At 43.9% G+C, this 17,362-nt stretch overlaps 1 protein-coding gene across 1 annotated transcript in view; it reads left to right on the top strand.

Annotated features, from left to right (window-relative positions):
• Nucleotides 1–888: 888 nt before the first annotated feature.
• The window catches only part of cdc42ep4b (CDC42 effector protein (Rho GTPase binding) 4b), a 28,487-nt gene continuing 12,013 nt past the window's right edge, over nucleotides 889–17,362 (top strand). Inside the window, exon 1 of the mRNA XM_020460972.2 lies at nucleotides 889–1,043. The gene's annotated coding sequence lies outside the window, so the exon portion shown is untranslated. The remainder of the gene's footprint in view (nucleotides 1,044–17,362) is intronic.

The following is a 17,362-nucleotide window of genomic DNA, read 5'->3' on the forward strand; positions in this document are numbered from 1 at the left end:
TTTATGTTATCATGATCTCATACTGTGCCATTGGAAAAGCCCTTTCAACTAGTTACTAGACACAGTGGTGGAGCTGACTGTGGGACCTTCAGAATGACAGTGTGCATTCCAAATGGGAAACCTATAGTATCTACCAGGATTTATTGTAATATACTGAGTATGTATTCTGTGTGATGAAATATATTCTTCATGATACTATGATGAGAAAAATAAAATAATTTGAAGGCACCATCTGATGATGACAAAAATACATTATTGCCGAAATAAAAAAAAATATTTAAAAAACGACAAAGTGTTGTTGTCGCCTGATTTCTCTTAGTTACTGTTTTATACTGTGTTAAAGCTGCAATATGCACCTTTTTAGGCAAACCCACCAAATTCACATAGAAATGTGAGTTATATATCTGTCATTCTCATTGAAAGCAAGTCTAAGAAGTGGTAGATCTGTTCTATTTGCACTATTTCTATGCTTCCCGTGCTTAAGTATCATTTTTGTATTTTTACACCAGCTTTAAACAGCTGAAAAGACAATCTTTTTTGTTATGGAAAATATATTTCACAGCGGTTTAGGAGGTACAATCTCTACACAATGACTTCTTGTTTTGTCACATAAACTGAAATTAGGTGAACTTTTAGAATTTTTGTGACCAGGAAATAGCAGATCGATTTCTGCATATTGCACCTTTCATATGATCACTATGATGGTGATGATAATGATGATGATGATGATGGTGATTATGAAGATGATGACTTGTAGAAACTGAATGTGAAACTTCACAAATGAAAAAGAAGCCAACTTGATTTATCAAGTAAGATGTAATTAGTCAAAACGTGTACACAGCTATTCCTTTTTGACTCTATAAATTGTTACTGGCCCTTTAATGAACCGCGGCAGGAGGTGGGAGAGGTGGTGCTCAGAGAAAGGAGTGGGAAGGACTGTTTTGTGCGCCACTGCACTACAAACTTGACGGACGTACATGAGGACAGCTCACCGATAACTTATCTTATTGCTGGGCTGGTGGGAAATTCATAACACTTTGGAGGTGAAGTACTCAGATTTAAAAACTATTTTAACGATATTTGATTCTGTGAAAGGATGATATCCATTGTCCTTTAACAGCGGTTGTGTCCTCTTCCTAACGTGACATGTAATCCCGCTCTGTTCAGAGTACAATTGTGAAATTCAACTTTCTCTTATCTAATTGGAATTTTGTTAACCTCCCTGTCAGGAAGTGAAAGTAGCATTATAATTGTGGATCTATTTGTATGGTTTGAACTGCTGAAGAGCTTGAATACAGATTTTTTTTTTTTTTTTTTTACACTTTTCATATTTTATTATTGAGGATCATAACATCTTTCATTTTACTTTCAAATAGCTTTACTGTTGAATCGGAGGACAACGTTGGTAGATTATACTTTTTCCTTTTACATTTCATTTGAATGTCAAATATGTTTGCGGGAAATCCCAGCGCCGTGCAGCTTGTTCAGTTTGACTGGCTGGTTCCTTTATGGGAGACCGTAGTCCATTGTGCGTTAACTATGAACCAACCATACAGGCTAGGATTCCCCCTTTTCTCTTTATCAATGTCTGTAACTCCACCCACCGCAGAGTATGTTCAAAATATATTATCATCTCGGTTAGTTTTGATAAGACCCCCATCAGTACAACAATTGAACCTCACCTTGGGTGAGCTGGTTGTCTGAAAGTGGTTTTCTGCCACTTTAAATCAATGACCTACAGGATTAATGTATGTGTTGCGTAGGCCCAGCTTTGTTACTTCTATAGTACAGTAGCGTGTGCTGGCTGCATTCATTGAAGCGGGAGATATGTGACTAGTAGGCCCAGGTGCAACATTGCTCAGCATGTTGTTTACAAGGCGTTTTGAAGTCTTGGATGGACAGATCTGTGAGAAGATCAAAGTAATGTGAGGTACTTGATTCCTCCTTTATTTGAGCATAAGAGGATATGGAGAGGCTTAAATGTTTATTTGAGATTATGAAGTAGTTTATTTTGAGGGGAAAAAACATTAACACTCCATATAACTAGTTTGTTAATATTGTAGACGGAATGTCCTGTAGGACTTGGCTATATGCTTGGCTTAATCTGAAAATGGAAGATGTGGTATAGTGCATCATTGATCCATTAGTATGACCGGTTACACAAAAATGACTCTACGTGGGGAAACGATGAGCCATTTTGAACAGGATCAGAAATGTACAAAAAGCTAAACAAACTAGCCTGGAGTCATTCTGAGTTGATGCTTTTGTTTATTATAACATGTTTTCCCTGAGTGTCTCTCTCCTCTTCCACAGCCAAATGGTATGTTTTTCCAGTTCATTATATGTGCCCTGAGACAACTTGGCACCCCTCTTGTTCCTCAGTGGACGGGTATCACATCAGCTGAGTGATTTCGATTAGCCCTGATGGATAATTACAGGAACTGGTATTGCGTTGTGTTTGAGTCATCATGTACTGTAAGTATTTAGGGGAATTATCAACTGTAAACCGTATCAGCCATAACATAGCCCCCAATTGACCACGTAGTTTCTCAATACAAGTTCAATAAGTATGCATGTACGCCTCCCTTCTCGTAGCAACTGTTATTCGAAACAAAAGTATTGAGACGTGACGACAAATGAGCTGGGTTTTGGTGTTGGGTTGCACTGCTTTATTTGAAGCTGTGTGATTGATGGTGTCTGGGTCTCTTGGTAACCCCTCTCTACTCAGCTGTACTGGATTCTAAGGTCAGCGTTTGGCATTTAGCAGACAACCTCACCCCATGACACCTGGAGAGGAGATGCGGAAGAATGGGGAACTGAAAGTGGTGCAGTGTGGGTGTTCCAGCTCATGGACAGACAAGCCGCCGCTGAACTAGAGGAGCTGTGTGCCTGTCCTGTCCTCGCAGGCTTTCTAGCTGAGCTTTAGGGAGAGTGACACTGCATTGATGTTCATACTTCGCTCTCCCGTTCTCTTCATATCACTCTCTACTAACCAACCCTAACCTACTATCGATCTCTTCCTCCCTTGCTCTCCTCTTACAATTTGGTGTGCTGTTTTGACAGTTGGCACACACTCCAGACTCCTCCTCAACTCTGCCTCAAAAGCCTCTCTGGGTCTCCCAGTGATCGTTTCATCCCAATCTATTGTGTGTCTATTAGTGTGTGTCATCTCTCCCGGAGTCTTGCTGCTTTATAGCTGCATGGGACCTGCTGCCTGCTGGTCTGTGTTGTGAAGGCTGAGGCTCCTGCTGGCTGCTGCACAGTAAAGGGGCTCAGCTGGCTACCTGCCCAGTTCTGCTCTGCACTTCTCTGAGGTCATGCTTTCCCTACAGTTTGCACCACTGGAGAAGGAGGGAGGGAGGATTCAGACGCATTGACCACGGCTGCTTTTCATAAAACCGCTGACTTCAGGCGTCTTTCAGTCAAATTGTGTACATTTTCTTGAGTTGCCAAACAAATTCCCCAGTGATCTCACTGTGAGTGAGACGAGTTCAGTGGAAGTTGCATTGTCCTCAAAGTGATTCTTAGGGCTGTAGACCTGTTATATTCCCTCCTGTTGATCTTGGACAGTACTGGAGTCCCAGACCAGGGATATTGTGTCTTGCACAATTACAGGAACTACCTTTCTCCTGAAAGGGAAGCAGATGCCTTTGAACTTCGAGATGTCTTGTCGAGGGCATAAAACCGTTGAACCCTTTTCCACATTGAAGTAAGAAACAGTTTAACTTGAAAATGGACGTCTTTGTACTTTTTAGGTGTTTGAACTTGACCTGTTTGAACTTAAGTGTTGAACTTAATTTTTATGGGCCTTAGCCATCTTCACCTGCTGCTACTTGAATGAGTATGACATGTTTCTGAAATTGCAAGGTGCCTAATTTATAAACCTTGGGCCAGTTTTAACACAAGTTGGCATTTATAAAAATGTAACTTAACTTGAGAATGTGCTCACCTCCCTGCAGACTTTAGACCATGCCTACGCACATCTGCGAGTCGCTACAATATTATATTGCAAGCTGGCAAGTAAGTATCTTGTGCAAATGGGGGAAATTATGAAAAGCATCCATAATAATTAACAAGAATGCAACAATTTGCTGTTTACTGAGAAGAGAACAAACAATTACACATAGGAATCTTATAATTAGATATACAAATAATCTTCTAGTGTAATTGCATTTTTATTTGCCTGCCCTGCAATGTTTCACAATTCGCGTTCAGTCCATCATATTTCAGTTAGGGAGAAAAGTCCATGACAAACATTGTTGAATTCAAACATTCAGTGGACAAGTCCACAACAATTTGCCATTGTTGTCTCTTTTAGAAATGGACCATCCTTTTCCAGGTGCAGCATAAATGACTGCTAAAGATGAAAACATTCTGCTAATACAGTAACTAAACGCGTAGCTTATGTAAACTATTTAACAGTATGGGTAGGTCACAGTATTGCTGTGAGAGAGGAGGGTAGGTCACAGTATTGCTGTGAGAGAGGAGGGTAGGTCACAGTATTGCTGTGAGAGAGGAGGGTAGGTCACAGTATTGCTGTGAGAGAGGAGGGTAGGTCACAGTATTGCTGTGAGAGAGGAGGGTAGGTCACAGTATTGCTGTGAGAGAGGAGGGTAGGTCACAGTATTGCTGTGAGAGAGGAGGGTAGGTCACAGTATTGCTGTGAGAGAGGAGGGTAGGTCACAGTATTGCTGTGAGAGAGGAGGGTAGGTCACAGTATTGCTGTGAGAGAGGAGGGTAGGTCACAGTATTGCTGTGAGAGAGGAGGGTAGGTCACAGTATTGCTGTGAGAGAGGAGGGTAGGTCACAGTATTGCTGTGAGAGAGGAGGGTAGGTCACAGTATTGCTGTGAGAGAGGAGCGTGACATCGTTGCCTGTTTAATCTTAGAGCCTAAACAAAAGCAGGACATATAAACACAATCTGTTGATAAACTAAATATTGAACAACGATCCTTCTTTTGCATGCTGTGGCCTAATGCCAATAGTTCCAAATTATACAGCAAATAAAGGGCATGATTGTCACCATAAGGTGACTGAGTTTCCCGGGCAGAGTTTTAATGCTCGTTCACTCATGCAGTTTTACAGCAGGTCTGATGTATAACGGGAAACATGCGTATTTATGGCGTGAGTCTTTTACAAATGTATTTATGCAACTGTTATGGACGCTGTCAACTGAGATTGTAGTTAGCTAGCTAACCCTTGGGGGGAAAAAGCAACCACATTCCAGCTCTTGTCGTCACTAGGCTGTAATCCTATGACCCTCCTCTGAGCTACTTACAGGGTTCTCCTGTGGCTCTGTAGCTCTAGTGCAGTGGGTTACTACAAGTGGCAATTTCGTCAACAAAAATAATGGCCATGTCCGAATACCCATGACTTCCGTTCTAAATGGGCCATTTGATTATGCGGAAAAGGAAAGTGTAATAAATGCGATATTTAGACATTTAAAGAATAGTTGATTTTCTAACTAGTTTTTGTTCTCCTTAATAAAATGACTGCGTATTACATCGTAGGTTACATCTTTGAAAACAGAAGTCTTTTTTTTGGAGGGGGGAGATTTCTGTTTTCTCACTGAAAAGTGTTTCTTGTTCTCTTGGCCTTCGTCAGCGCTTTTAAAGTAAATACTAAACCATTTGTTTTTATTTCTGAATGTGACGGCACCGGGGACTCTGGCTGCAGCTGCGTTATTTATTGCCATGTTAATCTTTTTACTTGAACATGGATTGTTTTAGTTTACAAACTAAAACAATCTCGGGGCTCCCGAGTGACGCAGCGGTCTAAGGCACTGCATCTCAGTGCTAGGGGCGTCACTTCAGATACCCTGGTTCGAACCACTTCAAAGTGGAATCGACATTTATTTTATTTTTTAAAAGATTGTGAGCTCTTCAGTGATCAGCACAATTTTAATATTAGTAGCACAATTTAAAATTAGCAGTACAGATGCGAAGTGCAGTTCTGTACAGCAGTGGGAAGGATGCGCTGAACTTGTACAGCCTACATCAGCTGGTGAGCTGCGGGGGAGCAAGCAATGAGGCACATCGCGCAGGCAACTCTTGCTTTCCCGTAGCTAACCAGTCACCAGCCTTCTAGTTTAGGGGCCACATTTAGTTGCAAAACATTCTCTAGTTAACTACCCTTGGTTAAGAAACAGAAGCTGCTTTATGAAATAAAAACAATAGCAGCATTGAGTTTTTAAAGATAAAACCACAGTTTAGCTATGTTTGTTTCTTTCCCTCGAGTATAGAAAAGTAGGCTGTCTTTGAATATGTAGTCTTGCTCAACTCTCCCACTTTCTCCACTGCATTGCATAGCCAGGTCCTGTAGCCAAGTCTATTCTTTTCTTCAGAGAAACCGCTTGGTTCTAGCCCTTACCGTTCAACATTTGTGTTCTTTCTATTGAGCATTTTGTTGGCTGGATTTGACATTGATAAAGCATATCATGGGTCATTTTAAAGCGAGGCTACTTGCGGACCGGACCGTAAATCATTTGTTCAGGCTACACCATGTTCAGTCATCTCACTTCATTAGCTAGCTATGGCTAACAACCTGGGGCAAGTTCAGCAAGACGCAACATTTTTGAAATGTTCAGGTAGAACAAAATATTTTAAGGAATAATGTTGGCGCTATTCATAGATTTCTATCTGCAACGTTTGAGACTGTCTTGCAACTGAATGTGGCCCTGGTAACATTACCAATAGCTTATATGCAAACATTTGGTGGCACAGAAAGGAAAAGGGATAGCAAACAATTAATTTAAAAATGTCTCTTGCCACTACAATATACATTATCTGACTGGGTAAATAACTTTATTTTTAGTTCATGGGGACCCAGTGACTCAGACCTGAGCACCTGGACCAGAATTCGATGACTCGGACTTCAGCCATGGACTCGTGACTCGGACGTGGACTCGCGCACAGGGTACTTGGGACTTGATTCGGACTCTAGGTTTAGTGACTTGACTACATCACTGGGCGAAACGGTCATTAGCTCCCGTTCTACTTTTGGACAGCAATGTGGCTGAGGCGTCTGTTAACAATTGTGTGACTGAAGTACAAACCGTTCTACTTTGTCAATACTTGTGTCTGTTCTGTATTTAATGTACAATGTCTATGTAGGCTGAATTTACATGGCAAGATAATTCTTATGTTTGTCATATTTCTGCGGTTGGGAAGAGAATAGGATGTTATGCAGAAAGATGTTGGTAGAACAAGGCTATGTATGGAAGTCAGTGATGTTATGTTGACTATAGGTTCATGAGGCAATACAAATGTGATGACTAAAATGGCCCACAGTTTGTCATTTTGACAACTGCACTAAATCATTATTCAAATGTGACTTAATGATATTTTAGTCAAAATGACGTTGACTTAGGGCTGTTACGGTGACCGTATTACCGCCACGAATCATGGCGGCAGTCAAATTCCACGTGACCGTTTGAGTCGCTGTAATTGGGCTCCTTCAAGCTCTGATGCTGCTGATGGTCATTACTAGCCTACCAAACTTGCTAACTGCCTGGTACTCCACACTATTGTCTCTCTAATCACTCTGACATCAATGCAAATGTATTAAATTGAATCAAACACTTCATGGAAGCCCATGAGGTCATGTTGCGCCACATTTCTGTAGACTGTGAAATTGCGTGCAAGGTTTTGATGGAATCTATTAGAAAGCGGAAGATCCCCATCTGCTTTCTATTGGCTAGGCCTACTATAATTATTTCTCAACTTTCTTAATATTAAGCACATTGCTTATATTTACAACAGGAGTATCGCCTACCTGGCTGGCATTAAAATGAACCATGGGAAAAGCTTCCTCCATTCGCTATTTAAATGCATAGATGACATGTATTTACCCCCCCCCCCCCCCCCCCCCCCCTGCTCCTTTCTTGAGACTGGTGCAGGATGTGGTCTATTCTAAATCCAAACTAATTTGACACGTGTATATGAAAAGACGAGATTAAATCAAGAATAGTCTGATGGGTGACAATATTAGCCTATCACTTGTGAATGATACATTATCACTTGTGAATGATACATTATCACTTGTGAATGATACATTATCACTTGTGAATGATTCCCAGCTTGTGTAGTAAGGCAAGAAACAGCGCATGCCTTTTTTGGAGACTTTCTAATCATAGTCGCACACCTCAAGTAACTATCCCCATAGGCCTATATGTTTTAATAAGGTTTGTATCACAACTAAAGTGGCCAAATGACTTCTTTTAAAAGTAAGTGCAATCTGCTTTACGAGGGGTGTAGAGCCTAACTGGCATACATACGCAATGTGTGTGTTTCAACTTTGGGGAAGATAATTTTCACCATAAAAATGCACCTTTATAATAAAAGCATTACATGTATAGTTGCATTTGCGGTCACTTTTGAGAATGGTGTTTTCCTGCTAATTGATTGCATTTTGGAGCATTCAAGCTCATAGTCTACTGCCGTGTGCACATTCCTGCGCTTATAATGTGAAGAAATTGCCTAATAGTTTATCAATATTTTAAGCTAAACATTCTGATCTGTTGCATCAGCCTCATTGCTTTTAAAACATTTTTTGATACAACCTTTTGTATTTAATTTGGGATCTATCGCATCCCACAACTGTCCCAGACTATGCTTGGAATATTTATTTCTCGCATAGAATAGTTCGACTGCGGACCACTGTACTATGGGGGATAGTAGATTGACATAGGTTTGTTAGGCCTATTTATCTTGTCTGACAAAGTAAATGTGGACTTTTGTTGTTCTTTTTTTCTTCAACATCTTCAATATTCAGGTGCGTCCCTGACGTGTCTGTCTACACTTGCAGCCTGTGAGAACGACCCGATCACATGATGGGCATTAGCTAATAAGAATTGAGCTATCGAAGAGAGCCATGTGAGGGAGAGGTACTTTGGAGCACGCAGCCAGAAGATGGAAATGATCATTGTTATATTCAGCCCAAGGGCACAATGGCCACTGGCTACAAAAGGCATTGATTTTTTTAGGGGCATTAAGGCCACATGAAGGGGATGCCACCGGGAAATTCGAGGCATTATCAAGTACTTGTCAAATTGTAAATGAGAGACTGATGAAGTGTGTGCAAACTACGCAAAAAAACAACAAAGCAGAGCTCATGTCTTTCATGCAACTTATTTCAAGTTATTGATCATATTATGCAGCCTTAGAATGTATTAAAAATCAGAACTAAAGTGTCATAAATAACTCTAAATGAAGCATAATAGGAGGACCTGTTTCTTTTGTTAACCGCTCGACACACTCCCTCAAATCGACTGGAGAAAATATCCTTTCTATTTTATTCAGCTATGTTCTGTTGTTCTGTTGTAATTCTTCATACTAAACTGCTCAAAAAAATAAAGGGAACACTAAAATAACACATCCTAGATCTGAATGAATAAAATGTTCTTATTAAATACTTTTTTCTTTACATAGTTGAATGTGCTGACCACAAAATCACACATTTCATTTCCATTGATAATTTGTATCAACCCATGGAGGTCTGGATTTGGAGTCACACTCAAAATTAAAGTGGAAAACCACACTACAGGCTGATCCAACTTTGATGTAATGTCCTTAAAACAAGTCAAAATGAGGCTCAGTAGTGTGTGTGGCCCCCACGTGCCTGTATGACCTCCCTACAACGCCTGGGCATGCTCCTGATAAGGTGGCGGATGGTCTCCTGAGGGATCTCCTCCCAGACCTGGACTAAAGCATCCGCCAACTCCTGGACAGTCTGTGGTGTGGTGTTTTTGGATGGAGCGAGACATGATGTCCCAAATGTGCTCAATTGGATTCAGGTCTGGGGAACGGGCGGGCAAGTCCATAGCATCAATGCCTTGCTCTTGCAGAAACTGCTGACACACTCCAGCCACATGAGGTCTAGCAATGTCTTGCATTAGGAGGAACCCAGGGCCAACCGCACCAGCATACGGTCTCACAAGGGGTCTGAGGATTTCATCACGGTACCTAATGGCAGTCAGGCTACCTCTGGCGAGCACATGGAGGGCTGTGCGGCCCCCCAAAGAAATGCCACCCCACACCATGACTGACCCACTGCCAAACTGGTCATGCTGGAGGATGTTGCAGGCAGCAGAACATTCTCCACGGCGTCTCCAGACTCTGTCACATGTGCTCAGTGTGATCCTGCTTTCATCTGTGAAGAGCACAGGGCGTCAGTGGCGAATTTGCCAATCTTGGTGTTCTCTGGCAAATGCCAAACATCCTGCACGGTGTTGGGCTGTAAGCACAACCCCCACCTGTGGACATCGGGCCCTCATATGACCCTCAGGGAGTCTGGTTCTGACCGTTTGAGCAGACGCATGCACATTTGTGGCCTGCTGGAGGTCATTTTGCAGGGCTCTGGTAGTGCTCCTCCTTGCACAAAGGCGGAGGTAGCGGTCCTGCTGCTGGGTTGTTGCCCTCCTACGGCCTCCTCCACGTCTCCTGTACTGGCCTGTCTCCTGGTGGCGCCTCCATGCTCTGGACACTACGCTGACAGACACAGCAAACCTTCTTGCCACAGCTCACATTGATGTGCCATCCTGGATGAGCTGCACTACCTGAGCCACTTGTGTGGGTTGTAGACTCCGTCTCATGCTACCACTAGAGTGAAAGCACCGCCAGCATTCAAAAGTGACCAAAACATCAGCCAGGAAGCATAGGAACTGAAGTGGTCTGTGGTCACCACCTGCAGAACCACTCCTTTATTGGGGGTGTCTTGCTAATTGCCTATAATTTCCACCTGTTGTCTCTTCCATTTGCACAACAGCATGTGAAATTTATTGTCAATCAGTGTTGCTTCCTAAGTGGACAGTTTGAATTCACAGAAGTATGATTGACTTGGAGTTACATTGTGTTGTTTAAGTGTTCCCTTTATGTTTTTGAGCAGTGTATAAAATAATGCCACATAATTCTAAGCAAATCTTGTCTGCTAAATGAACTAGTGTAGCCCACAGCCGTATGGCATTCTGTTCTTCTGAAATAAAAAATTTCTTCATATCATGCTTCTATAGACCTTTCCTTAAACGAATAATGGATTTAATGTGATGGTGTAGGCTATATTAAATGGATTGATTTAGATTTTTTTTAAATGTAGATGTTCCAAAGGTCTGCATCAGTGGCTTGTAGGCTATGTGTGGAAGCCAGGAGATGCTAAATGTGTTTATTAATTAACGGTCAATTACCGTGAGACCAGCAGTTATTTGCTTGACAATCACCGACTGACAATTTTCATGGCGGCCACAGCCCTACTATGACTAAACAAAATGAACACTGGTTACAACCCCATCAAATGCTCTGGGCCTTGCCGTAAAGGACAGAGTTTAGCCAGGGATAGGTAGGATGATACTCAGAAGCTAGCTGGCTCTTAGCGCCGTGTTGAGATGCACCTGATTTCTATACAGTGCATTCCAAAAACCTACCTGCTTTGGTTACGGTCAATGTCATTTGACAAGCATTTAGATACATAGCCGGTTTGGCTGGAAATGTATGAATCTGTGGTTCAACACTACTCCGGGCTGCTGTATTCAGTTTCTGCTTGACAAGATTGATTGTGATCTAATGGTTGTTGGACTACTGGTTATACTGTAGCACTTGACCAGCAGCTATTTTACACACAGCTTCTACAGTACAGTTTTTAGCCTGAAGTTTTAGGTTTGAATGACTCATTATTATGACAAGTGTTTAGAGAATGGATGTGGAGAAGCTGTGAAATTTCTGATAATACTACCTTATTAGCATGTCCTGAGCTCAAAAGAAAAGACAAAAAGTCATTTTCTCAGGGTGAGTCACGTCCTGAGGCATCATCAGTAGTTTGTGGGACTGTCACTTGTCACAGTACAATACATTCCTTGTGTCACCATGAAATGACACAACTCGACACACCTGTCCTACTCTGCTCTGCCCATTCACTGGAATCTGTCACCGAACACCTGAACCTCCCAACATGTTTTGAAACATTTGTCACAGCCACCCAGTGATTCAAGCATTCCAGTGAGGACTCCACCTGAAAGGAGATGCATACTTACAGCTGGAGTCATGAAACCCAACCTCGACCCTACCTCACCAACACACTCTTGAGAAAGAGAACCCTGAGTCTTTATGCGATCTAATTTTGTCTCCATAAATTGGCTCTATAGTCGAAAAATGGTTGACTTTGGTGGGGGGACATCAGTGTCTCTTCAACCAAATTGAACAGTGTTTTCGGGTTGTGTTTGTGTTCTCACGGTCATTACAATATGTAATTGATGCAGCAGTGTTTACACTTTTTGTAGATTCCAAGTTGAATTGTCCCTCCTTATGGTGGGACTCGGTTGTCTGTGTCCTGATTTGATAAAAGGTCTCTATGGAGACAAGGTTAACCCGGTCAGGGTTAATGGTTCAACTCTGACACACCGCCACTGCTTTGACTGGCCTAGTAGCCGGCCAGCTGAGCAATAGTGTAGGCTAGACGCTAGAGGAGTCCTATGTATTCAAAACACACATTGTGCTGAGTAGTGTGCATCTGGTCTGTCCATCAGTGAAATGCTATGGTCTGTTCACAGTTCAGTGGTTCTCCATTGTTCCCTCTCATCGTTCTCTCCCTCCGTATGGGCTTAGAAACCGGTGGTGTCTCTCAAGCGTAGGCTTCAGCTGCTGAAAAGACAAAGGAATGCCGTCATCTCTCCCCAGTGGTCTCCTCTGTGCTAGCCTTGGACACTCCATTAGAGGGCTTATCCATCCCGTGACTCCTAGACCACTGAGCCCTTAGACCTGTCTATATAGGCAGGAGTAACACTACCCTGATGAATGAATATCTCTAATAGTCCTTTGTCTGTCAGCAGTATCCTTGTCATGCATGTCCTTTTACTCTGTGAATATGAATAGAGGGTGTTCTGGGCTGGATTGGCCGGATATGTCCACTGGGTTGGTTCTCAGGAGATGGCCGTGTGTGTCCTGTATGTGGAACCCCGTTAAGGTTTGGCTCCCGTCTCCCTTTACACTGGAAGCCCTGCTTTGTTTCTTTTTGATCTGGGTCTATTGTGATCTCAGTGACTTTGTCAGTTCCACTGGCTTTGTGGTAGCCTATAGGGACAGACTGGGACAGTGTTTGTTAGCTGTGAGAGAGCGTGTGTTTACATCTTAGTCTGACTGTGAAGAATCACTTCAAATCACCTTGCAATGCACCCCAAATAACTACTTATTATTATTATTATTATTATTATTATTATTATTTTTTTTTTTTTTTTTTTATGTATCCCCAATTTCGTGATATCCAATTGCGATCTAGTTAGGATCATCGATCATCGCTCATCGCTGCAACTCCCCAACGGGCTCGGAAGAGGTGAAGGTCGAGTCTTGCCTCCTCCGAAACATGACCCGCCAAACTGCACTCCTTAACACCCGCACACTTAACCCTGGGATCGAACCCGGGTCAGTAGTGACACCTCCAGCACTGCATTAGACCGCTGCACCACTCGGGAAAGCCCAACTAGCTACTCATTATGTGATCAAGATTAGCGATTCTACCTCTCGCTTTGCTCAAACACAGTAACACTCAGTGCTGTGTGTATGCGTGCGCACTGTGCAAAGCCTTTATGACCCTTGACCTCCATATGGGGCTGTGTGAGTAAGGAGCTGTTGATGGACTGAGTTTAATGCGCCCACACACACACACACACTCTTATAGCTTGCGGACTAGTAAACATACATGAAGACATTCTCCCAGGGCTCTACTGCATGTTGTCTCACTGTCTTCAAACATAAATCATTTATAGTTTTCTAGGAAATCAGACCTGCTTGTTAGTTGAATGCCAAATCCACATAGAGAAAGATGGTGAGGATAGTTACAGTACAAGGAAACCGAATGAGACTGTGTGATAGGAGTGGTATGTGGGTAGAAGAGGGACTCGTCGGGCTGATCATGTGCTGCCCACTGATTTTGTGATTAAGTGCCACAGTGTCTCAAAGTATTTGTCTCTATGCATTAGATGTGACACTCGTGGCGCATTTCCAATGAGTGTTTTACCCCAGGGTTTTACCCCAGTGTTTTACCCGTGTCTCACTGGGCCATGGCTCCGGTGGACCTGCTCTAACTTGGGGCAGAAGCAAGGCCACTGGTACTTTTCAGCTCTCAGCCATTGTTAAGTAGTTAACTGTCAACTTAAAGGAAAAACGCTCACACACTGAAATATTATTTCAGTTTGAATGTATTTTTGTAATTTTTTAGTGTCTCACTCCTGATGGAAACACTAACACTAGAGTGTACATTAACATTAAGGTAAAACACTGGTGACCCACTGTTGTGGGGTAAGTCTTAATGGAAAACACCATCTGTCTGAGTATCTGTTCAGCAGGACCTGGCTGGACCAATACCACTTGTTTGCATCATATTGATCATATTCCTCCATCCTCCCCAGGCAAATGTGTCCTATTCCCCCGTCCTCCCCTGGCAAATGTGTCCTATTCCCCCGTCCTCCCCTGGCAAATGTGTCCTATTCCCCCGTCCTCCCCTGGCAAATGTGTCCTATTCCCCCGTCCTCCCCTGGCAAATGTGTCCTTTTTCCCCGTCCTCCCCTGGCAAATGTGTCCTAGTCCTCCCCTGGCAAATGTGTCCTATTTCTCCATCCTCCCCTGGCAAATGTGTCCTATTTCTCCATCCTCCCCTGGCAAATGTGTCCTAGTCCTCACCTGGCAAATGTGTCCTATTCCTCCGTCCTCCCCTGGCAAACGTGTCCTATTCCTCCGTCCTCCCCTGGCAAACGTGTCCTATTCCTCCGTACTCCCCTGGCAAACGTGTCCTATTCCTCCGTCCTCCCCTGGCAAACGTGTCCTATTCCTCCGTCCTCCCCTGGCAAACGTGTCCTATTCCTCCGTCCTCCCCTGGCAAACGTGTCCTATTCCCTGTCCTCCCCAGGCAAATGTGTCCTATTTCCCCGTCCTCCCCTGGCAAATGTGTCCTAGTCCTCCCCTGGCAAACGTGTCCTAGTCCTCCCCTGGCAAATGTGTCCTATTCCCCCGTCCTCCCCTGGCAAATGTGTCCTATTCCCCCGTCCTCCCCTGGCAAATGTGTCCTATTCCCCCGTCCTCCCCTGGCAAATGTGTCCTATTCCCCCGTCCTCCCCTGGCAAACGTGTCCTAGTCCTCCCCTGGCAAATGTGTCCTATTCCCCCGTCCTCCCCTGGCAAATGTGTCCTATTCCCCCGTCCTCCCCTGGCAAATGTGTCCTAGTCCTCCCCTGGCAAACGTGTCCTAGTCCTCACCTGGCAAATGTGTCCTATTCCTCCGTCCTCCCCTGGCAAATGTGTCCTATTACCCAGTCCTCCCCGGGCAAATGTCACATCCCTATCATCCAGCTGTCACTTTCCCGGGAGAAGGCTGTCTGGCGTGTGTGAGTGTAGGTGAGCTGAGGCCTGTAACCCATCCCCATCTGCTGGGCCTGAACTGGGCATTCCTGCAAAGTTGCATGAAATAAAACGTGTGTGTGTGTGTGTGTGTGTGTGCGCACACAGTATGCTGGTCAATATAGTCAGGTTCAATTAAATCAACCCAACGATGTGTGTTATGGTGCTTTGTAGTGTTTGTGGCAGACTCTCACTCAGACCAGCCTATTTAGTGATTTTTCAGCTTGTCAAACTGCTGCTGTATTGTGGCAGTAGTAAAGAGATATCTGTGAGGCTGTCTGTGTTGTCTTTGGGGCCAGGTTTTGTTGACATCTGCTGGTGTTTTGAAAGAGCGCACCTTGCCGTTTTTTTTATTATCTCATTCTTGTCAGTGAGAGAGCGAGCTGCTCAGTTGGAACTCCATGAGTTTCTCTGTAACTGTGTGTTAATCAGCAGTAGCTGCTGCGCTGGCTGGATTATGCACAGTACAACGCTGGTATCTGCTTATCTTTCTGGTGATTTGGCAACAAAAAAATCAGCTGCTGCTCCGCTCATTCTGGGGCACAGGCAGAGCAATCGAGCTGGCATGGGTGAGCACTCTGTTTGTGCGTGGCTCTCCCATTTGTTCCATTGTCCAGTAATGTTGTAGTAATAACTTCACCTGAGTTTTGATGAAATGGCACATTGTCATGGTCTTTTTCCTACTACAAGGGAAACTGTAGCCCAACTCTGTCAGTAGTATGGGCATCTTTTCCAATCTAATAAAGTTTGGGTTCCAGCCTCTCCTTTTATGCAAAAAGGTTCTATTTAAGCACCAATGTCCGTCCATAATGAAGCAGCTGTTACCCTGTTGAGTGAGTCCATCCCCCTGGTCTGTATCCTCTTAGCTGCTGCTTAGGCCTCTCTGACAGAGGCAGGGGGTTCAGATCAAATCTACATTTTATACGTCACATGCTTCGTAAACACCAGGTGTGGACTAACAGTGAAATGCTTACGGGCCCTTCCCAACAATGCAGAGAGAAAGAAAAATTGAGCAATAATAGAAAAGTGAAACGCATACTAATAGATACACTTATTAATCTCTCACACACTCAATCCCCTTCTGTGCCCCTCTATGGGGATAATGACAGCAAGCGCTGCATGCAAGATTTGGAGGACAGTGTAAAAGCATGTGTTCATTAACTGTTGGCATGCATTCCTCCTGGGCGGGGGGGGGGGGGGGGGTGTAAAGTGGTAACATACCACACCCCTATTATGTTTCTCTTTGGTGCCCCCGTCGGTCTTTCCTTTAGAAAAGTCCCTGTTACTCCACAAGGACAGGGCGGTATGCCTCCTATCCTGGCTGGCCTCCGGCCCCCTGTTGGCTTGGCCCTTAAGGCTTCCGCATGCTTTGGTTCGGCTGGCGCCTAGCCGCGAACGAGTGTGCTCGCATACTCCCTCGAAATACCTTCACTTGGGAAAAAAGTGTTGAATGACAAACGCTTCATTGAAGAATGAATTTGGCCGATGAACGGGCGTAGACTTCGACTCCGAAGTCTTCGACTTGCCTTGAGAAATAATTTGTGCACGAACAGCCAATGAAACAGTTGTTCAAGACCAAAATGTGGTCATAATATATGTTCTGGATGGGAAGCGTGCGACTCCTTTAGGAGGGAATGAGCGGTGGCGGCGTTTCTCACACAGGATGTTATTCATAGAGGTACAACGGAGTGGAATCCAGAGGGAACGCCTCAGGGGATCATCTTGTCCAGAGGGAACGCCTCAGGGGATCATCTTGTCCAGAGGGAACGCCTCAGGGGATCATCTTGTCCAGAGGGAACGCCTCAGGGGATCATCTTGTCCAGAGGGAACGCCTCAGGGGATCATCTTGTCCAGAGGGAGATTTTGACAAGACTGAAACATCATGTTCATCATCCATTTGATTGCTGGTTATGGCTGAGATCACTTCACACACTGCCCACCCAGGTTTGAACCACACACGGTTTGTCCAACCATGCAAGAGTAGCA

This window comes from Oncorhynchus kisutch, linkage group LG25 (assembly GCF_002021735.2).
Source record: "Oncorhynchus kisutch isolate 150728-3 linkage group LG25, Okis_V2, whole genome shotgun sequence".
In the NCBI taxonomy this organism is placed as follows: Eukaryota; Metazoa; Chordata; class Actinopteri; order Salmoniformes; family Salmonidae; genus Oncorhynchus; species Oncorhynchus kisutch.